Source organism: Crocodylus siamensis, chromosome 11 (genome assembly GCF_052110815.1).
Source record: "Crocodylus siamensis isolate JL-2025a chromosome 11, ASM5211081v1, whole genome shotgun sequence".
In the NCBI taxonomy this organism is placed as follows: Eukaryota; Metazoa; Chordata; order Crocodylia; family Crocodylidae; genus Crocodylus; species Crocodylus siamensis.
Window position 1 is genome coordinate 51,879,766 of NC_143405.1, and position 23,976 is coordinate 51,903,741.

At 45.1% G+C, this 23,976-nt stretch overlaps 1 long non-coding RNA gene across 1 annotated transcript in view; it reads right to left on the reverse strand.

The window, feature by feature from the left end:
- Window positions 1-20,654, reverse strand: part of LOC149855873 (uncharacterized) — a 97,166-nt gene extending 76,512 nt beyond the window's left edge. The window contains exon 1 of the long non-coding RNA XR_016438450.1: window positions 20,576-20,654. This is a non-coding gene — a long non-coding RNA (uncharacterized LOC149855873). The remainder of the gene's footprint in view (window positions 1-20,575) is intronic.
- Between the last annotated feature and the right edge of the window lie 3,322 nt (window positions 20,655-23,976).

A 23,976-nucleotide genomic window follows, 5' to 3' on the forward strand; every position in this document is an offset into this window, starting at 1 on the left:
TAAAGGGCACCTGTCCACATGCGTGCACCCTTAATGCGCCTTAAAAATGCTGATTTTAGGTTAATCCTGCCTAAATTTGATACCTGCTTAAAGCAAGTACCAAATCTAAACTGGCATAGCTAAGTCATATTAGCCCAAGTGTAGACAATGCGCATTAATGCAGTGTACATCAATGGATGCACACCGCATTAATGCGCATTAGCGCAGTTACACATGTGCTAATGAGACTTAGCTATGCCAGACTAAATTCAGTGCATTTTAATGCGCATTAGTGCATCTACATGTGCATGTGTGCCTAGATCACTTTAATGCACCTTTAAAGTGCATTAAGTTTAAGTGCATGTAACTACACATGTAGACATGCCCATTATTCCCTGCCTCGTTCCCCTCCAGCCCTGCTGCCCATCTGTTGGGACATGTGTATTGCTATCCCCTTCAAATAGGGATCTTGCATTTTCTACTCATTTTTCTACTTCCTAGGCTTGCAGTTCCCTGATCCCCCTCAGCACTACTTTGTTCTTGCTGCAGAACTGTTTCACAGGACTGCCAAGACCAGAGGTCCATCTAGCCCAATATCCTGACTGCAACAAGGTTGTTTCCCAGGATGGACTAAATAACTACCCTGCAGGAGGCAGAGTTAAGATAATCTGCATTCACACTGTGATCCCAGTCTCTTAACAGCTAGGGATTGGCTATGGCCCTGTAGCATAAGGCTCACTACCTCTTATGGATATCCTTGACATCCGTATTAAAAGACATTCCAGTTTGACTCTGGTTAAGGGTTTGGCCTCAGTGACTTCCTCAAGTGGAGTCACAGTCTAACCCCACATTGTGAAACTGTATTTCCATTTATCAGCTGTCAATCTGTCACCTTTTAGTTCTCCTTCGTTCTTCTATTATGAGACTGGGCAATCGTAATCTAATGTCTCTAGGCGAGTCATTATGTTACATACTTTGATCATGACCCACCCTGTCCTTCCTAAGGTAAATAATTTCAATCATTCCAGCCTCCTCAAGAGTTTGTTTCCAGGCCCATATTATGTTCCTCTCCACTGCACCCCTCCCCAAAACTGCTCTGCAAGACCCTTTTTGAGATGGGATGACCTTAGTGATACAAAGGATCCCAGATGAGGCCAAAGCATTGATTTATGTGTAAAGGTCATTAGAACATTTATATATGATTCTCCACTCCATTCCTCACGCATCTGCACACTGATCAGTCTATCGTGCTGCCAAGGTCCTTTTCTCAGACTGATGCAGCTGGGTCAGAACCCGGTGCGCTGCATAAGTAGTTTACATTTCTCCCTTTCCTCTCTGCAATACTTCTCATTTATTGATCTTTGTTTCTATCATGGTGCCCACTCACCAGCTTAACCCAGGTCATTTTGTCATCTGCAAAGTTTGCTACCTCACTATTTGCCCTACATGCCAAATCATAAACAATAAGGAACTTACTACAGAAACTTGAGGTAGTCATTGCTTCTTTCATAATGCAAAATGACCATTAAACCCTACCTTTTTCCTTTCTACCTTGTAGCCCGTTCTTGACTATTGAGCATCTGCAGTATTATCTTTTGTAAGACCTTGCCAAAGACCTACAAGAGTCCAGGTTGACTGGTTCTCCTTTACCCGTTCCTGTAGTCACACTTTCAATGAATTCTAGGAGATTAGTCAAGTATGATTTTGCTTTGCTGAATCCCTGTTACTTAGACCCCCTTCCCACTGTGATCATCCACATGATTTGTTATTCCATTTTGAATAATTTCAACTGATGTGCCAGGCACCACTCTAAATCTTAAGGGATTAGGCTTCATTTCTTGGACCATCCCAGAGGCTTTTCTAAATCTGTGTCAGTGATGTTATGAATGTCCTACTCTAGTTACCATAGCACAGAACAATCCAGCTTCTTCACAGATCAAAGCAAACAGCCAATCTGGCTCTACGCTACTAAGCTAATATACAAAAATGCAGGAAACCAGTGACAGAAAATCACCCAGGAGCTCCTCAGCTATAGCTTGATGATATCATTAGAAAGGAAAAAAACTTCAGGACAAGGCTACCACCGACCTCAGCAGCATGGCATCTGAGGCTGCATTCATCCCTGACAACAACTGCAGTCAAACACATTGCACCAGAGAAGAGTTTGGCTCTTGCCCATCACAAAGCAATATGCATGTGCTGGCTCTTCTGGTTGCCTTGGGGTTCAGTCAGCAGTGGCTCCTGGTCAGTTTGTTGTCATGCTCTAGCAGCCTCCCCAGAAGCAAATAAGAAATCACCCTACCCCAGGATCCCCGGAGGCCCGTCTCGTTCTTGCTCTGTCATGGCCACAACTCCGATAGCAAAATCACACACAAAGGCAGCTTTTCTCCAACTTGGGTCGACTTCCTAAAAATCACATGAGACTAAAATGTTCTCCGGGGACAAACTGAGAGCAGTTACAGAAACAACAGCCACATTGATAAAACATGAAGTCTTCCAGAGCCTCCCGGGGAGGGAGGGGACCGCTGGAGGGTCAGAGTGCAGGGACTGGGACTAGGGATGGCAGAGGCGTTATCTCCAGGGAAACAGTGTGTTTCTGCACTAGCAGATAAACAATTACTTGGCTATCATGGTCGATTGGAAGTGCCAGGAGGGCCATGTCATAAGGCAGCTAGGGAAACCTTTGGGGGCAGATTAGGTCACTAGTTGAGTCTCAGGTTTTTGCTCTCAAGATGAAGACTCCTACGTGGAACTAACTCCAGTCTATATGGCAACCAACTTGGGAATGTGCTGGGGGAGAGGGCGAAGCTATCACTACTCCAGAAAGGCCCAACTAGGTTCTCTTTACTGGGGTATCCCCAGGCAGGAAGAGAAGGGAGCCAGATTGGAAAGGATCAGGCATGAGGAGGGCAGGAGTTTATCCATTAAAATTATTCCGGGGTCGCCCTGCCTTTATCTCTCCCTTCCCCACCAAGCAAGCACTTGATATCCTCTTTCCTCTTGGCTCTGCCACTCATCTCCTGGCAGACCTTAGGCAAATCCCTTCACACTGCTGGGCCTCTGCTCCCCGCAGCTGCAATACAGGTACACAGATCTGTGAATTGCTGGGAGCTCAATGGAGCAACGTCGCTAGGCAAAACCCGTACTGCTAATGTCTTGCTCTCTGTTGTCACGGTGGGAAAAACAGCAGATTGTTTCCCATAAATCCAGCCCCATGTGATGACTGGAAGGAAGACACAAGCTTGGCAGCATGGTTCCTCCCCAAAGCGAGACTGGTGGAGACCAGCCCAGCTCTGATCCTGACAGGCACAGCGAGTAGAGGGTACAGCAATGACCCCATTGGCATGTCTTCTGTTCAGCTCTGTCCTAGCCCACTTTTCTGAACAAGAGGCATCCAACTCTGACTTTTAGCAAAGGATCTGTCATTTTGCTACCTCATTCCCCCTAGCTCCAGTGAATTTAAGAGCCAAATTCCCACCCTTCTTTCCAGACACCCTCTTTGCAGTTTTCACATGTTGGTGGGTGTGTTTCACCAATCATTTAGCAAACTATCATTTCCTAGGAGTTTGGGCTGACTTACAGGCAAAGAGGACTGCCAGTCAACAGTGACCACAGACCAATTCCTGGGCTGTGCCAGACACCAAGGGTCACTCAGCCTGGAAACCCCTTTTAACCAGTCTGTATAAAAGCCTTCCTCCTACACCCCCAGAAGGTTTTGCTCCTTCCTGGCTCATAGACAGAGTTCATGCACCTGGTGAGCATGACAGATACCAGGTTAAGGCAGATGGATGGAGGCTTCCATGCCCAGCTCTTCATTTATGTCTACAGGTGAGTAAAATGCCCAGGTCTACCTATGAATACAAGCAAAAACAGAGTGGAGCCCAGTGAGCCTTCCCAGTCACTTCAGGGCCATTGGTGCAGTACAGGAACATACACAGGCATTTAATGAAATACTGTTACTTGCTAAGAAATCCACAGAAATGCTGGTCTGTGAAGGTAGATGTAGGGATATCTGGTGCAGAATTGTGGCATCCAGGGAAGCAGCAGTTTTGCTAATGCTGGCTATACTGAAAAGCCAACACAGGTGCATGGAGGGGGAAAAGGGAACATCACTTCTCACCCTTTTTATGTACGATGCCAGGCAAAGGCAGGGAAGGAAGGAGAAAAGTCTGGCTTTACAATAGCCCTCTCAGGCCTTTTATTTTATTTATGCCTCTGAATTCCTATGGTTCAGGATAAATTCCAGGGGCTGTGGTCTAGATCCACCAAGACGCCGAGGTCCCTAAGTTCTAGTTCAGCACTGAGCCCCACTGAAATCAAACAGGAGTCCTTTGTCAATCTGGCCTTAAATGCCACTCTCTAAATGTGTTGCCCCCCAGGCAGAAATACTGCATTACATACCCACTTTGAACTGGCAGTTAAATGATGACTGAGAATGCAGATTCATGAAGAACTGGGCTCACTCAGTGCCTTGGTGTTGCTCCAGATTTATGCCACGGTATAACAATGTTCAGATTCCAGTGGCATCTCTCCATACATGTAGCCATATTGTTTTGTGCTGCCTGTTATTTTTAGTTGTGCTGTAGCACCTGGCAGGGCTGGCACCTACTCCTTCTTCTTCTATATTTAAGATTGTTTCTCTTTCCCTTCTTTACAAGCTTGTGCTGTGTGTTTGCCTTGGCTAGCTGATCCATGCAGTGTGTGGCTAGGTGCATGAGGTCCTTTACAACCAAACAACAACCATATGTGGCATGTGCCTTCTGTCAGGCGCACTGCACAAAGAAGGAAGTTCATAGGACCATCTATCTTTAAGGCTAGAAAAGACTGTAATGATCATTTAGTCTGTCTTCCTGCCCTCTCACAGAAGAAAGAATTTCACTCCGTGATTCCTCCAGCCATTGGGTTTTTCTCTGTTAGATCAAAGGACGTGCTGCTACCAGAAATCTTCTCCAGGTGGAGAAACTGATAGACAGAGCATAAAGGCGCATCCCCATTTCACAGATGCGGAAACTGAGGCTCTGAGCAATGAGGTACCTTGTCCAAGATGTTGCAGTGGCCCGGCTGCACAGCCCGTGAAAAGAACTCGGTATCACTCGGTCCCGATCACCAGGCCCTGTGGGCCTGATTGTATTTTTGGGATCCAATCTGGAGTGAAACCCAGATTCCTGGAGGAAGCCCATATGCCTGTGTTGATGTTTTTGTGAGGAGGGGGAGTCAGCTGGCTTGATGGTCTCCTCACATTTTTTCCCTTGCCACACTTCCCGTTTCCTCTGTTTGGAGCAGCTCTGTCACTGAAGGGCCAGATCAAACAGCTTCTAAAGGTGTTGTTTCCCCTCTTTATTAATGTGTCTCAGCTCTGACTCATTTCCTTTCCCACTACAGATCATTCTTTGGTGAATTCTAAAATAAACCCCTTTGCTCAGCTCCCATCCTAGAGTTTGGCAGATTAGCTACTGACTTGCCTTTGTTTGTTTCTTCTATTACTAACAAACAGTTTCAGTAACTCTTTAAGGGACAAGCTGAAGCCGGGATTAGGACACACTGCATCTGTGGGCTCCCCAGGGGTTTTCAAGAAGGACCAAGCTAATAATAATCAGTGACTGTGTTTGTTAGCTTCCTTTCATTGTTGTCCTTGCTTGAGTTTATTGTGGGCTTTGGCCCCGGATGTTTCATTTCAGTCTGGAGCATCTGGAAGTTCTGGGAATTTCAGACAACGTAGATTTATCACAACATGTTTGCAATCCACATTCCCTACCCCCCAAAATGAAATTAATAGACAGGCTGGATCCTCCAAGGAATTGGGGTTGTTCTAAAGAACAATGTGAGTTTATTTTTTTAAATCACATCTATGAGCAAAAAAAAAGCATTTAATATGCTCATGGTCCATCTTAAGGATTAACTCATTAATCTTCACAGCATGTCTCTGGGGGGTAGGAATTATTATCCCTGTTTATGATTATCCCTGCTTCTATTTCATCCTAGCTGGATGTAGGTGGGCTGGGCAGCGTGCCCTGAAGAGGATGGAAATAAAGGATGCTCTAAACCTGTGGGGCACTGATGCCTGGAGTCTGATGTTGTATCCTACATTTGTCTTCCTAAAATCCACAGAGCCCAGTCCTCTCAGATTGCCGGACTCAGAGCATCTCAAGTCACATGAATGAATGATGATCTGTTTCTACCGACTTGGGATCTGGCCCACAATCCACCAAGGGAACCAGGGGAAAATGGAGCATCTTAATCAAACTCAAACTGTGAACCTGCCCCACAAGCCACAAGAGAAGTGGGCAGACATGCAGTAAATGGTAAGGTGGCCACAGGGTGCCTGGCTACTTTTCCACCTTGATTTACTGTCAGCATTGACAAGCTTCGTCTCCTGGCTCCTCAGATGCTGTCTGTCGAGTCTAATGCTGTTGATTTGATAATATATCTAATCTGGCTTTCTTGAAAACACCCTTTATCTCAGAGCTGCTGTTCTTCTACTTGAACCATCTTCCTTCCTCTCATTCTTTCTATCTTTCCCAGCTGGGGCCAATCTGTCCGGGAAGTAATCCAACTCACTTCCATCTGATGGGAGCTGATCCCAGTTCAGCTCCCCGCGTCTACTCCAGAGTCAGAATCAATCCGGGTCAGTATTCTGAAATCATTCATTTTCCTCCTCTGCATTTTTGCTGCTGCCTTCCTCCCTCCATTCTGGGTGGTGTGGGGAAAACAGCAGTATGGACGGGTTCCTTCCTCAGAGCTTTCACAAAGCAAATGCCAAACTGCACTCACCCACACCCACACATGATACCCAGCTTCCTACTTCTTCTCTTTCCTCCAAGCACTAACTACACACCCACACACCCACCCTGTCTTCCCCAAGGCTGGGAGAGTCGTGGAGGCTCCAAAGCAAAACACCAATGTCCTAGTTTAGAAAAAAAAATTATAATTAAAAGGCCTAGTGTGGCTACCGAGCTTTGGGCAGGTTCCCCACGAGGACACTGGACGTGTCCCACAGGGAACAGCTGCAGAACAGAGCCTGCAGGGGCCTGATTCTGCTCCCCTGACTCTCACCACTGCCCCTCCTCTCGTGAGCTCTCCCATGGCCATGAGTCATGCCGTGAAATGGCTGGAGCATGCTCTCAGTCACACCCCACAACACGTTGCCAGCTGAACTCTCTGTGTGCACCCCTGTGCTGTGGAAACCAAGGCTGTTGTTCTTACCCCTCAGCAAAGCCAAATGGGGGTCGCTTGGCTTTAAGGGTCCATAAGAATATTACTTTAAAAAAAAAAAAATTCTGGCCCATGGGGCTGGTCATGTGCATAAGCTAGACACTACTGGACTCTGAAGGAGTTCAGATGGAGGCCTGACTCTCTCTTCAAGCCTCCCATTTCTCAGTGATGGTCTGAGATAAACAGCTGGATGCTGGTCACTTTGGGAACCATTTCAGCTGGGAATGCTGGGCTGGAGGCCCCTCTGGCATGCTGAGGTTTCCATGTTCTGGCCAGCCCTGGAAGCAGAATTGCTGGAAATCTCCCAAGGGAGGATCCTGTCATAAGATTGCTGGGCCTTGCTTGTAGACCTCAAGGCTTCAGAGGAAGTGAAACAACTGAGCTGGACCTCATTCCTACTTAAGGCTCACTTAAATAGAGGTATGAAATATATCACTTCTCCTCTCAGTGGGGGCAGCTCCGGTGAAGGTCATTGGTTCAAACACATCAGTATTCAAAGTGTACTCCCCCCATTAAAAAATCACTTGAAACATCTAAGCCACAGAAAAGGGTCCATCTGAGCTCAGCTCTAATCCTGCATACAGGCTTGCCATGGAGAGAAGAAACTCATTTTATTCACAATCAGTTTTCCCACCACTGCCTTCATCTGCTGCTACATCTTTATACCCATGGTGAATTGTATTAATTTGGTCTAAAGGACTGTAATGGAACCAAAGCTTATGGTTTCGAGCAGATGCTTGTAATCGGGAGTCTTGGGATATGCCTGAAGGATATCTGGTATTTACTGGTACTTACTATTTCCTGATCCACAGCCTGGCAGCTCTGACTGACCTCTACATTTAACAGAATGGGAAGCTGATGCTGTATCATGTCTGAAAGGAAGCAACAAAGATCCATGGTCATGGTTGCAGGTCCAAGGTGTGTGACTGCCTTTCTGTCCATTTACATTTGTTATGTGCATTGTGGCAAGCAGATTCTTCAGCAGGTGGGTGGCCCATGAATGAAGGATGAAAGTGCAGGATGGAAAAGAGGAGGAGGTTTTTCTTCGCAGCATACAGGAAGAAGAAGTGTACATGCTTCCAGCTCAGCTGGTTTTTATTATCAGGAAATGTTTAACTAGCTCTAGCACAAAAAGGATGTTCTTTCATTTCTGTAAGACAAGATTCTTTGGGCGAATCTGATATCTTTTATTAGACCAACTTAAATAGTTGGAAAAAAAAAGTTTAGTAAGCTTTCGGGTTTAAAAACCCTTTGTCAGGCTGAGGAAGTCTCTGCAGTTGGTGTGTGCTCTTCCTGAATGGAATGGAGGCTTTTCAAGACATACTGCTTCATAAGGAGCATACAGAAGGAAAAAAGGAAGCATCTGCAGTTATGGTGCCCAAGACAAACTACACTTATCGATCCCCATGGGACAGGAGTGAAATACAGCATGTTTATGAATAAAGAGCAATGCAGTGCCAGAGCTTGGACTGGGAGACATGGAACGCTGTATCCAATGGGAGCTACTGAAAGAGCTAGGCCATCAGCACAGAAACACCAGAGCAGGAATCTGATCAGGACACAGGTGTTAGTGTCTCTGCTCATATGAAGAATGCCCAGAATCTTGCTTCTGTTACAGCCTCAGCTTTAGGTCCCATCCATCCGGTGGCTCATTCAGCAATGCAGAGCACCACGCAAGGGAACAGCATGGACTCAAGAGGCAGAGTGCCCCTTCCTGAGTCACCCAAAACATGCCCTGCAACATTACGTTCCCCAGCCCTGTGATGTGGTGTTAGAATAGTAATGACGCAGGAGAGCACTCCCCTGCTGAATTGCCATAGGAACATCATAGTACCCTTGAAAGTCTGACCCAGCCCAACTGTATTCAGTTTGTGCAGTCAATTGAAATCACAACACGAGAAACGACGTCTGCCAGCATCCCTGTCTATGCACATATAAAAGACTGCAGAAAGGAAATCACTGAAGGCCAGATTTGTTACTGCTGTCAGCATTCAGGGAATAGCATTCCCAGTTGCATGTCCAGTTTGTATGCACGATTACCCCAATGGGGTGGGCAAATGAGGCCATATTTCTGATGCAATTTGTGGATATAATCAAACAAATTAGGCCTGCAAATGTGCATGTGTGTGTATGCATACACACAAATGAACATTTCAGCAATGACAATCTGGCCCTCTCATATCAAGAGGCTATGACACAGTGCAGACTGCGGAAAGCAGCCTTCACTAGCAATGTGAGAGGTAAACATAAAAGGTAGGCCCGTGGACTGAGAAACCTTTGTCTGTGGCTCAGGGTATGTATTATCTAAGGACTTCTGCAGGTAAGAGGGTCAGCTGGTAGTTGTTAGGATCTCCCAGCAGTCACAGCAATATGTTTCCATACATTTACCCACTAGCTGTGCTCTGTAATTTGCTCTGTACAGTATTACTTTAGTGACTACAACAAAAGAGATGGCTTTAGAAAAGCTGCCTGCCCTGCTTTTTTTTTTTTTATTTGATGGTGTTGACAAAAAAGATCACCACTGAACTGCATCCACCAGTTAATTAGCAGTGATTGATAAGCAGTTGTTAGAATGGACCACGCTCCTGCCTTATCCACATCATATCTAGCGCTGTGTTGAAAGATTGATGTAGATTAAAAAAATAAAACAGCCTCAAACTCTGGAATAAAAAATGAGGCTGAAGACGTATAATGATGTCTTGGGGATTTGATTTAGCTCACCAAATTCCTTTTTAAAACATGATTATTAACCATTGTCAAGTGACCGCCATTTAGCTTGCATCTCATCAATACAGATTTGGTCAAGTTGTATCAGACCGATCCAGAAAATAACAGTATACATAGAAACCCCAGCTTCTCCAGTGCTACTCCCTGAGTGCATAAAATCTGCATGATGGTTTTGTGATGTGGATTGTCAACAAAGAACAGAGATGAGTTATGAATCCCTTGGAGTTGTCATGTGAGCTGGTTTCACACCAGTCTCTCCAGAGGCAAAGGGCTAAGGAGCTAGAGGGGAAGAGGGACTATCAGAGGGCAGCAGCTCTGTCTCATTTTGATACAAATGTTCCTTTCTTTTAATTTTTCTGCAACTGGTTATAATTTAACAGAATGGAACTGAGGGACAGATGGAAAATACACATGTTTTGTTTTCACGTCTGAACCAGACATGGCCACAAGTCATGTTCTGCAATGATCGAGGGTGTTATCAGTCACACACACTGACATTTTGCCAAAAGGTTTCTTTGTCTGTTCTCTGAAGTGTAAAAGTGAAGGTTACCATTCCTTTCATTTTGCAAGGGAAAACGTGAACGGCTCGATCCTAAGGGTCCATCAGAATATTAACAAAAAAAAGGGGGGGTGGGGGTGGAAATCAACTTCCTTCTGATGATCTCACGATACCAAGCCTTTGGGAACTCCCAGAGAAAAACAGTATTTAAGGAAGTTCTTGTAAAATTGCCAACCCAGACATAAAAAGGCGCATTCAGCCTTTACCTGTGTGATCTTAGAAAAAACATTTTTTTGATTTTGTTATTTTTAAGTATTCATTTCCTATAGTTAATATTAGCTACAGCATATCATGAAGTTGCCTATTCCAACACTGCTGTGCCCTTGATACTTAAATATTTAGCTGTGCAAAATAATTAAACTCTTATTGCACTTTACCCCAAGCAGCAACATTTTAAAGCAAACATAAAGCCCGCCCCAGAGATCTAGCATTCACCCATCTAAATAATTACTCACTATGGCAAGTAGACTTTGGCAAGGGCAATTTAAGGGTGCAGACAAAAGGGACAACTGGCTAGAATTTTTGGGTCAATGTAAAAGAAAACAAGAAAAAGTGCCTTCAAAAAACAAAAGCAGACTTTTTTTTTTTAAAGGAAAAGGTTTCATGCCCGTTTGTTTCCATTTGAAAATTTACCATTCCCTTCCTTTCCTGGTGAAGACCCCAGTTCAGCAAGGTAATAGCCACATGTCTGACTAGTGAGGTGAGCAGTCCTAATTAAAACGACAGGGGTACATGTGTCCTTTAGGCACCTGCCTTGCTGAACGGGCCCTGAATGTATGCTTTCAAAAAAGGAGCAACAGGCACAGGGGTGTAAGTTCGCTTGATGCCTTTGGACACACCCAACTTGAAATGTACAGATAATGGCTGGGGTGGGTTGGCAGAGTTGTTAAGGTGCTTTGCTGTGATTATCAAGGCCTGCTCAAAGGCTGCTTCCACTTGGAACCTGCTGTAAATGGGTACCAAGTTACCCTGGCTGGGAAGTCTAAGGGAGCAGAAAATTATGCTGGACACATCTCTCCTTTGCATGTTGTCTTTTCAACCTGCTGGGCCAAGAGCTTAGGTGGGTCATTGAATTTTTTATTTTTGGAGGCAAGAACATTGGATAACTAGCTGCATAACTAACTGCTGGATCTGCATGTGCAAATGTCAGGTATTGTAGGGGCAACTGTTTACATTTCTCTTGCAAATCTGGCCCTCGAGACATTAGCTGCTCACACCACGCAGCAAATCACACCCTACCGCTATGCACAACAAATTGCAAATCTGGCCCTGCAACAAACAGACACAGGCAGCAGCCTATCTGTCATGCTCGTAAACAACATATGCGAAGATGAGTTTTTACAGGCCCTATCAATGTGTTTGCTGCTTGCAGAATGCAGCTCTCACACCACAAAAAGCAACCTGACAGCAAGCACCCACCACTCTCTGGCTAGCAGCCTGAGCAGGGAGGCCAAGGACATGATGTAGGGGTAGCTGAACAGTGCTTGCACCCCTCTTCATGGGCTCTCTAAAGTAGGATGCTCAGGTGGAAGGACATGTAAATGCAACCTTGCTGTGCAGCAGTGGTTGAGGCAGCCTGGGCTCTACTACTCTCTGAGTAACAGGCTTTATTCTCTGGCGTCTTTACTGAGCACTAGAAGCCGTATCTATACCACCAGCCAGTTCAGAGAAACAAGCCCCCTTCACTTGTTCCCCTGCTGCCTGTGCGCAAGCTAGGCAATCAGGCTGAGCAGGCAGGTACGTGGGGTCCTGAGTGCATGATCCAGCACTGCATTCAGGCTCTCTGACACAAGCGTCCACTCTGAAAAGGAGTGAGTGGGCAGGGCTTGCTTTTCAGCAGCAGGCCCAGGCTTAGCAGGGAGGCAGCACAGATACGGCCATAGAGACCTACTCCTGAATGCAAACCCCAACAATTCAGAGGTATCCTCCACATCACTTGGCATTTATCTAATTCTAGCCTAATTTCCTTTGGGCCTTCCCTCTTCCCTTTCCATTTGCCTGGTTAACCCCCCATTCATATCCACGGAGGTTTTGCTCCAGGGAGAGCTGAACTGGTTCCTTGGGGAGGAAGTTGATGTAGGCTTTTCTGTGCGATTCTAGATCACAAAGAGTTGGCCGTAAGTTGGTCTGATTAAGCCTTACTGCGAAACAGATGCAAAGTTTCATGCAACAAGTGAAGTGGGGTGGGGAAACTGATGTAATTTACATGCTCTCTCCATCCATTGCTTGAGATCCTAGCTATTAGATCTGAAACTGATTAAATGTGAGAGCTTGGCATAATAATAAAAGCATTTGCCACTAGTTTCATAATGCTCTTCTGGGAGCTGTAGTTTTATATTCCTTTGAAATATAGTCCACAAAAAGATCTCTTCCTTCTAGTTCATTTCTTTTCACTGCTGTATATTTAAAAAATAAAGGGGGGAAAAAAATCTCGTTTACTCTTATCTGCCAAATCTGGAGGCAAGACGCGCATTTACATTCAAAATCTGGCCCAGTACTACAAATGCTGGAGCTTCCAAGCAGAGAAAGAGCTAGAGAGTGAAAGAAGTCAGGACAATTACATTCATTTGTCTGCCTTGTTTTTACTGAAATAATTCAGGCAAGGCCAACTGCCTTACTTGGATTCTCTAAGGTATAATTTAGGCATAAGATGTTTACAATCAAGTCTCATTTGCATCAACAGGGAGGAAAACATGGGATCTGCTGGATATTTCAACTGGCGGGTTAATTACTAGTTTAACCACTAATATTTATTCACCCTTCTGCAACTGAACAGACGCTGATCCTCTGGGCCTCCACGTGAGAACAGTCCCCACTGGTTTCACATACAATAGTGGGCCCGATCCTGTACTCCTTCCTAGATGCTGTTTTTGTTATTAAGATGTGTGCTGCAGGTAGGTTTTGACTGACACCCTTTGGGAACCAAGCCCTGTCATTAGTCACAGTTTAGAGCCAGCACCTGGGCAACAAAAGAGCGACTGGAAAGTCCCATGAATGCACCCAATTCTCACTGAAAGGCCTAGATTCTGCCACTCCTGCTCACACGGACTGAAGTCGTGATCAATAAGTAATCAGTGGGATGACGGGTGAGGCACAGAACCGCTTGGCAGGATCCAGCCTTAAAATACTTTGCTAGGTGATGCTGAGTACAGTTCTCTGCTGTGCAGAGAAACATAAATGGCGACACCATTAAACAAGACTAACACGAAAGAGGCTGTCTAATCGATGTGTCAGTAAATGATTAAGACCTGAGAGGTGAGTTTTTTAACCTGGGTTTAAACTGACAAAGTTGAGAAGAAGATCAGAGATCAAAAGGTAAAACTAGTCTGCCACTTCGTAGGCCAGGAGTCTGCTCTGAGATGAGGCTGAACAAGCACGTTTTGGTGTGACAGAGTACCAAGCACAGAAGAAAAGAGGCGAGATAAGATCAGGAAGATGTACTGGGTCAGACTCCAGGTTATGGAAAACCCTCCTCTCCAGGGTTCATGCAGTTTTGGTCCCCTAGCAACTGCCAGCAAGGGTCCTAATTTATGCCAACTGGAATGGCTGTGGTGGTGTTGACACTTCTCCACTGGGAAATGACCTCAGGCTGCCAACTAATTTCTCATAAGCCACTGAACTGCTGATAGGTGCTAAAACATTTTGGTCTCTTCGCAATCTGTGCTGCACTAGAATCATTGACGTAGAGGCAAAAGGCTCCATATTTCATTCCATATCGTCTGAGCCACCCTGTGAAAATTGTCTTTTCATAATATAACCTCTGACATACACTCTTGCTCCCATCCCCATACAACGTTTAGGGTGACTGGGGCACTAGGCATTTACAAATGAAGTAATGATGAGCTAACCATAAAAGACTGAAAACAAGGTGGATCAGTGGCCTGAGAAGGGCTGCTTCCATCTCCACAGGCCTAATCCTGCTCCATCTAAGAGCTTTTGGTTTCCCATCTGTACTGGGCAGTTGCTTTTTGTTTCCCTTTGGCATTTCATGCCCTTTTGCCAGTCTAAATAGGTTGGTCAAGTCCCCCTTTTTTTTAGATTCAATTTTAGGTTTCCGTGCACGTGCACTAGCAGAAGGTTGCAATATTTTGACAGCAAATACCACCAGGGAATATTTATGTCTGAAGAAAAAGTTGCTTTAACTGAAAAGAAGAAAAATCAGTCAGTGTGTCTGTCACTACTAGGTTTTGTACATCCTTTATTTATATGTATGTATATTTTCCTTTCGTATTTTTAAACACTGTCATTGTGCTCAGCTGTGAGTAGGGCGTGAGTACATATGGACATGCTCACACACATAAAACCTTACTTGGTGACTTAAACTCCCTGACAGTTTTTTCTCCTGACTGCCTTTCTATTTTAAAACCTAAAGTGCTGTTGACCAAACAGGTGAAGGTTTCACTGGGTATTTTTTAAACATGTGTCTTTTTACTCTATTCTCTCTCTTTAAGAGTAATGCACATGTTGATTGGATGTATACAGGAAAAACATAGATGCTTCAGTTTTGAGAACTAATTCCTAAAATATGGGTTACTGAGGAGGCGTCAAGAACAAGATCAAACTGTTAAAATGTGTCCAAAAATATGCAACACTTGATGACACCCCACAAATGACATTCTAATGTGAGACAGCTATTAGAGGGAATGTAAAACACATGCTGCCTGGACTCAAAAGGTCAAGGATTTATCTTGAAATTGCAGATAGTAGAGTCTCTCAAGACTAGGAATGAAAACATTTCAGGTTCCCTAGTAAAAATAATGTAAGCAACGTACATTTATAATGAAAGCATAATAATAACATACTCTAAAAAGGGATGACCCTGTACCTCATTATCAAATAACAGGGACTTTTGAGCAACTCAGACCTGCCGGAGAAGATGCTGGAAATAATATACTGAATGTGCAATGAAAATAAAGGGGCTTTCCTTTTGCCATGCCCAAATTCTGCCCTTGACTTCAGTAGCAGAGGCATGGACATGTCTATGGAGAGCATTTGTTCCAAAGGCCCCAAGATACCACAGAGGCAACACTCAAGTACTTAAACTTACACACATGCTTAGCACCTGGCTGAATCAGGTCTGCACATCAGTCAGCTGCATTTTAAAGGGTAATATGCCTTGAATCAGAATGCTTATGTTGGGATGAAGAAGCCTAAAGCAAGTGTTAATAGTAATGAATAATTAATCATGTTTAACACTTTAACTTTCAGAGGGCTTAATGAATGCTCACTAATGAAATGGAAAGCAAATCCCTCTGCAATGCAGGAGAATGTGATGAAGAAAGTCAGGTAAGTCAAATGAGTTATTTGACATCAGGAAAGCAACACTGATAGCAACAGCGAACGTGCTTAAAACCCAGTTATTACATAAGGCAATGGGGGGCAGCAGGGGGTTTGATCTCTGTCTGAGTTTTGCTGCCTTTAACACAACTAGCTTCAGTAATATATAGAATGCAGTCTATCAAAACCTGATGACATATTTTGGCATTAGCTATTTCCTATCGTTGAAAGCAATTGTAGTTTAGGAAATTTTCACCCTTTCCTATCTCATTATTGGTTAACTTTTGCCGGTACTCTGTCTCCTTGCCTCCACTGTAAGCATTGGGAAGTCAGCATGTTATAAAGTATATGGGTGAGATTCTGCACAATTTAATGAGGAAAAAATTTCCTTTTGCCTTGAGTGGAGGATTCTGTATGGATAAAGGTGGCAGGATCAGGGCCACTTGATGCTGTTCACAGACTTTGCTTTTTGTGGTACCTCTGAGACTGATCAATGGATCCTAAGGAGAGATCAGAGTAATTTTCAGTTCCTATGTTTTGTTTCACCTGACTTGAATTAGTGTGGCCTCTGCTTTGTGTTTCTGTTTGGAAAGCAATGCCGTTGACTGCATTTGTTTCCTTGACAAAGGGCCAAATCCAGCCATCTTTCATTACAGGACTGAAGTCAAAAGTAGGGTGGTCTGAGTTCAGGCCTAGAACAACAAAGTCTGACTGTGTACTGCCGTGTACCTTGCAGGGTTATTTCCATGGAGGGACTATAAAATGGTATCAATCAAACAGGAGTTGGAAGAGAGTTTCCTACAGCTGTGGATGCTAGTGTGACGGAGTGGTAGGATGGGTGATAGCCTTAAGGCTCCTGCAGCTGCTAGCAATTTCATGCTCTTATTCAGGCTTTTGATCAACCAGTTTAGTCAATACAATGTTAAGACACCTCTATTTATTCCCTGAAGCCTTGCTACATTAGCAATACCCACTGTATGAATTCCCCTTCCCTGTTAGCAATGGTGCTCCCACACTGTGAACAATGGTGGCACATTTTCCCAAATCAGCCCACACACTTTTCAATATATGAGCTGCTCAGGACCAACCAAGACTTGATGTATGCTATCTTCTGTTTTGAATTACATGTCTGCTTCCTCCTGGACCTCTGAGAGGACAACTGCTGAGCACCATGGAAAGGCAGGTTAACTGCCAGTGAGCTAACAAACAAGGCACCCCTCATCCTGAGTAATGCCCCAGAATTGCCTGAATCATGGTCCTAATCTTTAAAAATGCTGACCCAATGGAAGCCACATTTGGCAAACAGATAAGGTAAATTTTCTCTGCCACCAAGTGTCTACAACCAAGCAAATCTCATTCCAGAGTGAAGGGATATGGCCAGTTTACTACCACCACTCAGAAATATTATTGGCAACAGGAATGTCACATCCTGTTAGCTGTTCCCTTTAAACCTCCATAAGAGCCATCTATTCCCAGCTCTGCCACTGACCTATATGTAACCTTTGGGAAGTCATTAGCCTCTGTAGGTAGTTCTTTAGTGTTGCCACAGCCATGGGCAACTGGTGCCTCCTGAGTCTGGCAGGGGAGGGCACCAGATTGCTGATGGCAGAGGGGTCCCCCTGTGGCCAACCAGGTGGTGTGGGGGTCCCCCAGTGGCTGATCACTGAGCCTGAAACCACCAGTGGCAAAACTGGAAGTGCACTTCCACCGGCACTTCTGGTTTTGTGGCTGGCGCTTCCAAGGGGTGCACGGCCAATCGCAGGAGGTGCGCACGCACTCTGTACGTGTCGCCAATGGACACAGCAATGTCAAGAGCTACTTTGCAGCATCCATCTGCTCCTGCTCCCCATGCATCTATCCTGGAAACAAGACAGCGAAGCCACCCTAGCAGTACTCATAGTTGCTTTCAAGCATGTAGGGGACAGAGTGCTGAACACCCTGGAGAGGCTTTGTCACCTTTAAGAGGTTTGAGCAGGCTGTGGAGCAGTCGGCAGATGCGATGCAGCTTAACAAGGTGGTCACATGACCATGGGAAAGCTCCTGGATTGGAGGATGGTGCTGAGCAGCCTCAATATAAACCCAGGCTCTCAGAGCTGAGTGGGGAGTTGTTGCAGGGAGTCAGCGAGACAACGTTGCCTGGATGGAGCTGCTGTGCCCAGAAAATCTGGTGGTTAAGAGTAGGAACTATGGAGATGGAGGAGGTTCCTGGTCCTGGGGAATTACCTAAAATGACATCCTGATAGGGTAGGATGGTGTGGTGGGGCTGCCTGTGGCAGGGTGGTCCCCAGGAAATGCCACACCAGTGCCTCCCCAGTGAAAGGCAAGTATGGGGCACTGTATAGCCTCAGCCCCCACAACTTAGTGGGTTACCCTGTAGAGGGGACAGGCAAGGGGTCCAGGCATGTCATCAGGCCTATGACCCAAGGGGCATAAGGCTGAGAGCCCCAGTGAGGGGGTGGAGTAGTGAGCGCAGTAAGAGGGTGTGTGAGAAGGCTGCAGAAAGTAGGGTTTGCATGGGCAGGCCTGAAGGACTGTGCATGGGCCAGCCTTAAAGACTGAGTGAGCTGAGTTTGGAGGGGCCTGAGAAGGCAGACCCGTATGTGAGAGAGGGTGAGTAGCTCATTAACCTGACTGGAGAAACCCTCGATTAGTTGATGCTGGGGCCATGACCAGAACGGTCAAAGGGGCAGAGCTTCCACTGCAAGAGATGCACAGAGCCAGGGGCCTGGGGTTCAGACTAGGCTAGAGGTGAGGCCAGGGCCTGAGTGGCCAAAGGGCCTGGAGGGGGCCCACTGCCAAGAGGGAGAAGGGTGTAGGGAGCTTTGCAGCCCAGAATGAGAGTGGAGTAGACCGCCTGAGAAGGAGCAATCCAGTTTGGGTCCAAACACCAGGTGGGCATAGAAGGAGGTCCATCCTGGGGCTGTAACCAAATAGTGATGCTATCTGTGAGGCATGGGATACAGTATAAGGGAAGGCTCAGAGCTGTGTATTATGCCCTTGGCATCAGGCAGTAAATGGGCAGCCTCCAACCATGTAAACCTCTATTTCAGTTGCATTAAAGGCATGGCAGATGAGGCAGGTGGGCGGACTGACCTAGACAGGTGGGCAGGCCAATGATTAGATCAGCCATTTGACAGCCCCCTGTCATATCACTTCACCTCCAGGTCTGGCATGCGCACAGTGGGGTAGAGTGGTCCCAAGACCACTGCAGCAGTGGTACAGATATATTTTGCATGTCTCAGCTTCTCCAGAAGCTGAGATTGGATCCTGATCCTCCTGACACCTGGGGCTTTATTTGTAGTAGTACTGAAGTTTTCTGAAACCTCCAGGTACCTAACTGAGAGAGGCTTAGCAGACCTGGGAGAAAAATGAGACTCCCACTACGCTGTACTTGCATGTACTAAGAAAGGGCCCTGAAGAAAAGAGCTTACAATCTTGACTAGATAAGACACACAAAAGGGGCGGAGGAGGAACTTTCACAGGTGATGAAATGAGGTATCAATGGCTTACAACATGCCAAGGGTCACAGAGGAAGCCCGTAGTAGACTGGGACATGAAACCCACCTCTCCTGAGCTCCAAACCACTCCTCCCTCATATCCGACTAGTCACACAAAGCATTATGAAAGCCTATGAGAGCTTTTACATTACATCGTGATGCAGCTTCTGGAAATGCCAGATACAGGGAATCGCATCACTGTTAACTGAGAAGCAAATCTTCATCAGTACTAAAGCCATCATTAACCTGGGAAAAAATACATGTATGCTAAAAATGTGGGATCCATGCAGCAGCCGAATCTTTCACAGCAAGTGTCAGCTTGATGCATGCTGGTGACAAGGTTAAACTTGCGTGAGACAGTATATGACAGTCCGGATTGCACTGGGAAAGGCTCATCTGTGAAAACGAGGACAACCGAGGAAAAAACATGATTCCACTCAGAGGACTCCTCAGGCCCCAATAAATCACCACCTTGTTAGGAGAAATGCTTGGGGCCTGCAGCTCAGTGCCATCGGAATCGCACTGTTCATATGTGACTCCTCCAGCCCCACGGCCGCAGCTGTGTGAGACGTTTGCAAGAAAGCCCCAGACAGGCCTGTAGATTCTGTTCAGCTTGGAAGATCTGTGAGAAAGGCACCCTGTCTTAATCTCTTTGCTAAGCACCTTGCACGCTGCTGGGGCTATCTAAATCATCAGTAATAATCATAACCACATGAAATCTGCCAGGCTTCACTGTATACTGCGACCGCAATACAAATTAATAATAATAAACGAGAAACGCAGTCCACAGTCGTCCAAAAATTTGCTAAAGGGTTGCTAATCAATCAGTCTATCTACAATCTCGCTGTTATTCCTGAGTGCCCTCAAGTGCACTAGGCAGGCACTTCACAGAGATGTGCTGTATGATGACAGAGTAGCAGCTGCAAAGTGCTAACGTTCAAACTGGACAAAGACAAAGGAGAGAAGACTGGGAAGAAGCAGATAAGCCCAGTGATCACGGCTATTTTTGACATAACTCTTTTTAGATCCATGATTCTTTCTCATGATGCATCCCCACTTATCCTTACTGACCTACACCTTCCCTTCACTCTTTTCCTATTGTCCATAAACTCTTTCTACCCTCATCACCTGTAGATATGGAGCAAGGGAGTTATAGGAGTTGCCTTAGCCAGTTCAAAGATGCTTTCCATGCTAGTCTGTATATGTCCACTGGGAAAGGGAAGTGGTGAGAGGCTTGCCTGGGGGGCCAACCTAACGACACCATCCAATACGGTGCCTGCTTCTCCCCAACCCCTTGGAGAACTGAGGCAAGGAGAGCTCTTACCTTCCCATGGCAGAATTTGAAGCAACTTCATGAAGTTACTCGGAGATCTTGACAGACTTCTGCCGTGAGTTTGTTCAAGCCTAGCAGACCAAAGGAGAGATGTACACTGAGCCAAAAGGACAGATTCGCTTAATCCCCAGTTCTCCCAGGAAGAATACACTGAGTGTTGAACAGATCTGCTCACAACACCTCTGTCTCCCTCCCTCCCTCCCATGTATAAACCAGGCAACACTTGAATCAGGCTTGGGAAATTGCCAACCCTTCCCAGATACAGTCTGTATAATAATCAAAAAATAGATTTTCCTCCTTTCAGGTGCTCAATTACTGAGCTAAAGAGCCTTGTAGAATTTCTCTCTCTTAATATTCTACAGGAGACAGAACGAGAGAGACAGACGGGCAGACAACCCTCAGTGCCAGAGAGCTAACTCAATCCTATGCAGTGGGACACTGTCACAGTCAATGATCTGTTATATCTAGAAACCAGCCCCTTTCTCCCTTCCAAATTGTCACACGGCAAGTTATTTATTTGGGTCTGCTGAGTCAAACCAGTCCATTTCCAATGTGTGATGGTGAACTCTGCTTTTGGATCTGCAAAATACTTTATGGCTTCCATGCAGAGAAAAAACAGCAATATAAATGGATGTTTCTAGTCTGCATAGTAAAGAGATTAGATCCTGGGTTTTTTTGACAGTGTTGAGTCAATATAACCTGAGTAATTTCATGAGTAACTCGTGTTTCCCCCAAAGGGAAATTGTTCTTGTGTAAATATATTTATTAATAATTAAAGTGTTTTTGTGTTCCTATACACACAACCCTCTCCCCCACAGAGCTGTCTAAAGAGCTGTTATCTTTAAACCTGCATAAGAGTCAAACAGGAAAGGATTTTGGCAGGGGGCAATTGTTCTTAGTGGGAGGCGTGTATTTTTTTAGGCCTTTCTTCCTTCCTGAATAAAAAATAATGGTAAGCTCTGAGTATTAGAGATTTAAAAACCTCTATTACCTCTATTAGCAGCATTATCCTAAAAGATTCACTAGGGCTTCTAACTCAACAGATAATAATAGGGGAAAAATCCATTTCTAGAAAACATTATGATCAAAGCAGCTTATCAAGGGATTGTTTCCTAACAACAACAAAAATAAAATATTTAGCAGATAAATTTCACACTGCCACAAATATTTTGGCTCTCACTATCAGCCCTGATTAGTGGTCAGAACAGGAAATGGGAGTCAGGACCCCCGGGTTCTCTTCCTGACAAGGCCAGCAACTGTCTTCATTTGGGAAGCCACTAATTTGCTTACACTCTTTGGCCTGCGTTTTCAGAAATGACTAGTAAATTTGGGTGGCTCATGTTTTGGGTGCCCCCTTTGAGACACCCTCAAAGACTGATTTTGCTCACAAGAAGCACAGCTACTACAGAAATGGGCAGCAGTATACAGTAGTTATTGTGAATAGTTTAAGAGGCTGTGGTCCCTAAAATGGAGCTATTTAAATAACTCGCCATTCTTGAAAATGTGGCTATCTGTGCATCAGTTCTGTGAAAACAGGGATAGTGAGGCTTAGCTGGCTCTCAGTCACAGCTTAATTATGCTGGGTGTGGGCAAACAAACAAAACATAGTCAATTAAAAGGGCATAGGGACTTATCACACGGGTAACTGTTAATGTGCCTGCTCTTGCCATGAAATAAATGAAAGCTAAATTGCAGCATCTTAGCTCTCAGGGCTGAATTCCTGTAGTTTAGCTTCCACTTATTGTGGGGTAAGAGTGGACATACAAATGGTACCATGGGGCAGCTGATGTGCAGTAAGTTCCTGTTCCCTTGTAACTTGCTGTAAATTGTTTGTTTGCCCTTACCTTTGACATCTTGGAAGCCCTAGACTGAACAGTGCTCAAATGTGTATCATTATAGCTATAACACGTGGGTTTATTTCTGGGTGGCTAAAGTCACAATTGTATTTAAAAACAGAAAAGTTAAAGTAAAAAAAAAGTCAAACAGTGTTGGCATTCTAAATTTAAAAAACGTCAATAACTCTATCCATTAGGGATGTGATTAGTAGAGACAATATGTTCAATAGCAGGAAAGCACCGTATTTAATTCAATGCACATTTTTCAGTGGGCATGGCATGGCCATTGCAGTTATGTATTAATTAGAGCTCTGAAGAGGGAGAAAAGGACAGGAAGGAGGTGAAGAGAGCTGGCAGGTGTAGAAATGAGATTAGACAACAACAGAGGATTTTTCTATCCAGAAAACAAGTCATCCAGAATCCTCATCAGCCTAACTGATAGGTTTTGTATGAATGAAAATAACTCAAGTAACATGAGAACAGTCGAGGCTAAAGAAAGGCTCAGGGAATTGAACGCAGTATACAGAGCCTTTCCACGCTAGCTCATAGATCATCTCTATGTCTAGTGATCAGAAATGTGACTTAATTGCATCCCTCACCTCACCCCACCCCAATTATTTGTGCATGGCAATGTTCCTTCTCATGCAGCTCACATCTTCCATAATGAAGGGAGGCACTCCCATAATACCCTTAGGGTTCCTTTTAGTTGTCCTTTGGTTTTGGAACTGTTACGTGACACTTGCGTTTTTTAAACTAAATCATGACATTTAAAACCATCCCTCTTTTTAGAAGGAGAAACCAGAGAGTTGCATAGATTCACGTGACTCCAGGAGTGAAGGCTTTAAGAAATACAGCAAATACCATATTGTGACATTTGCAATGAAACTGCAGAGCTGGGGAGAGAGGATTCCTTCCCCTAACACTACAGAGAGTGCTCAGCGGGTCAGTAAATCCACCAAGGGGAATGGGCAGACAGTGGGCTGGACTGGCATTAGCGTGCTCCAGCCCGTAGAGGTGAGACTGAATAGCCAGATTCAGGTTAACCTTCTTCCCGTTCCCTAACGGAGCGACTAGAGAGAAATCTCCGCAAAAGCTCCTACACTGGGGACAAAGCCCTTACTGCCAATGCAGATTACATGAAATGAGTATGGTGGGCCTTGGGTTATTTCCCAGCGTGCAAGCGTTCACATCACACATCAAACCACTCCTGGTATTGACAGTCTCAGCAGAAAGACCCAGGACTGAACTGGAACGGAAGCTTGAACACCAAGACTCAAACTTAGCCAATACGGCATAAAAGCATTTTGCCCTCCAGAATCTCAGCTTTCATTTACATTTGAAATTTAAATTTTGTCATTAAATCAGAGCCAGTCTCTATCTGGTAAGGCTGCAGAGAAAGCTTCAGAAATATGATCCAGGAGTCACTGAAATCCACATGGATCTGCAGATAGCCTAATATACTAACCCTGAGGCGTGAGCCGTCCCATTGCTCCTACTGATGGATTAATGCAAATGTCCGGCAATTATAATGTATGTGTCACCACAGCATGCCACTCT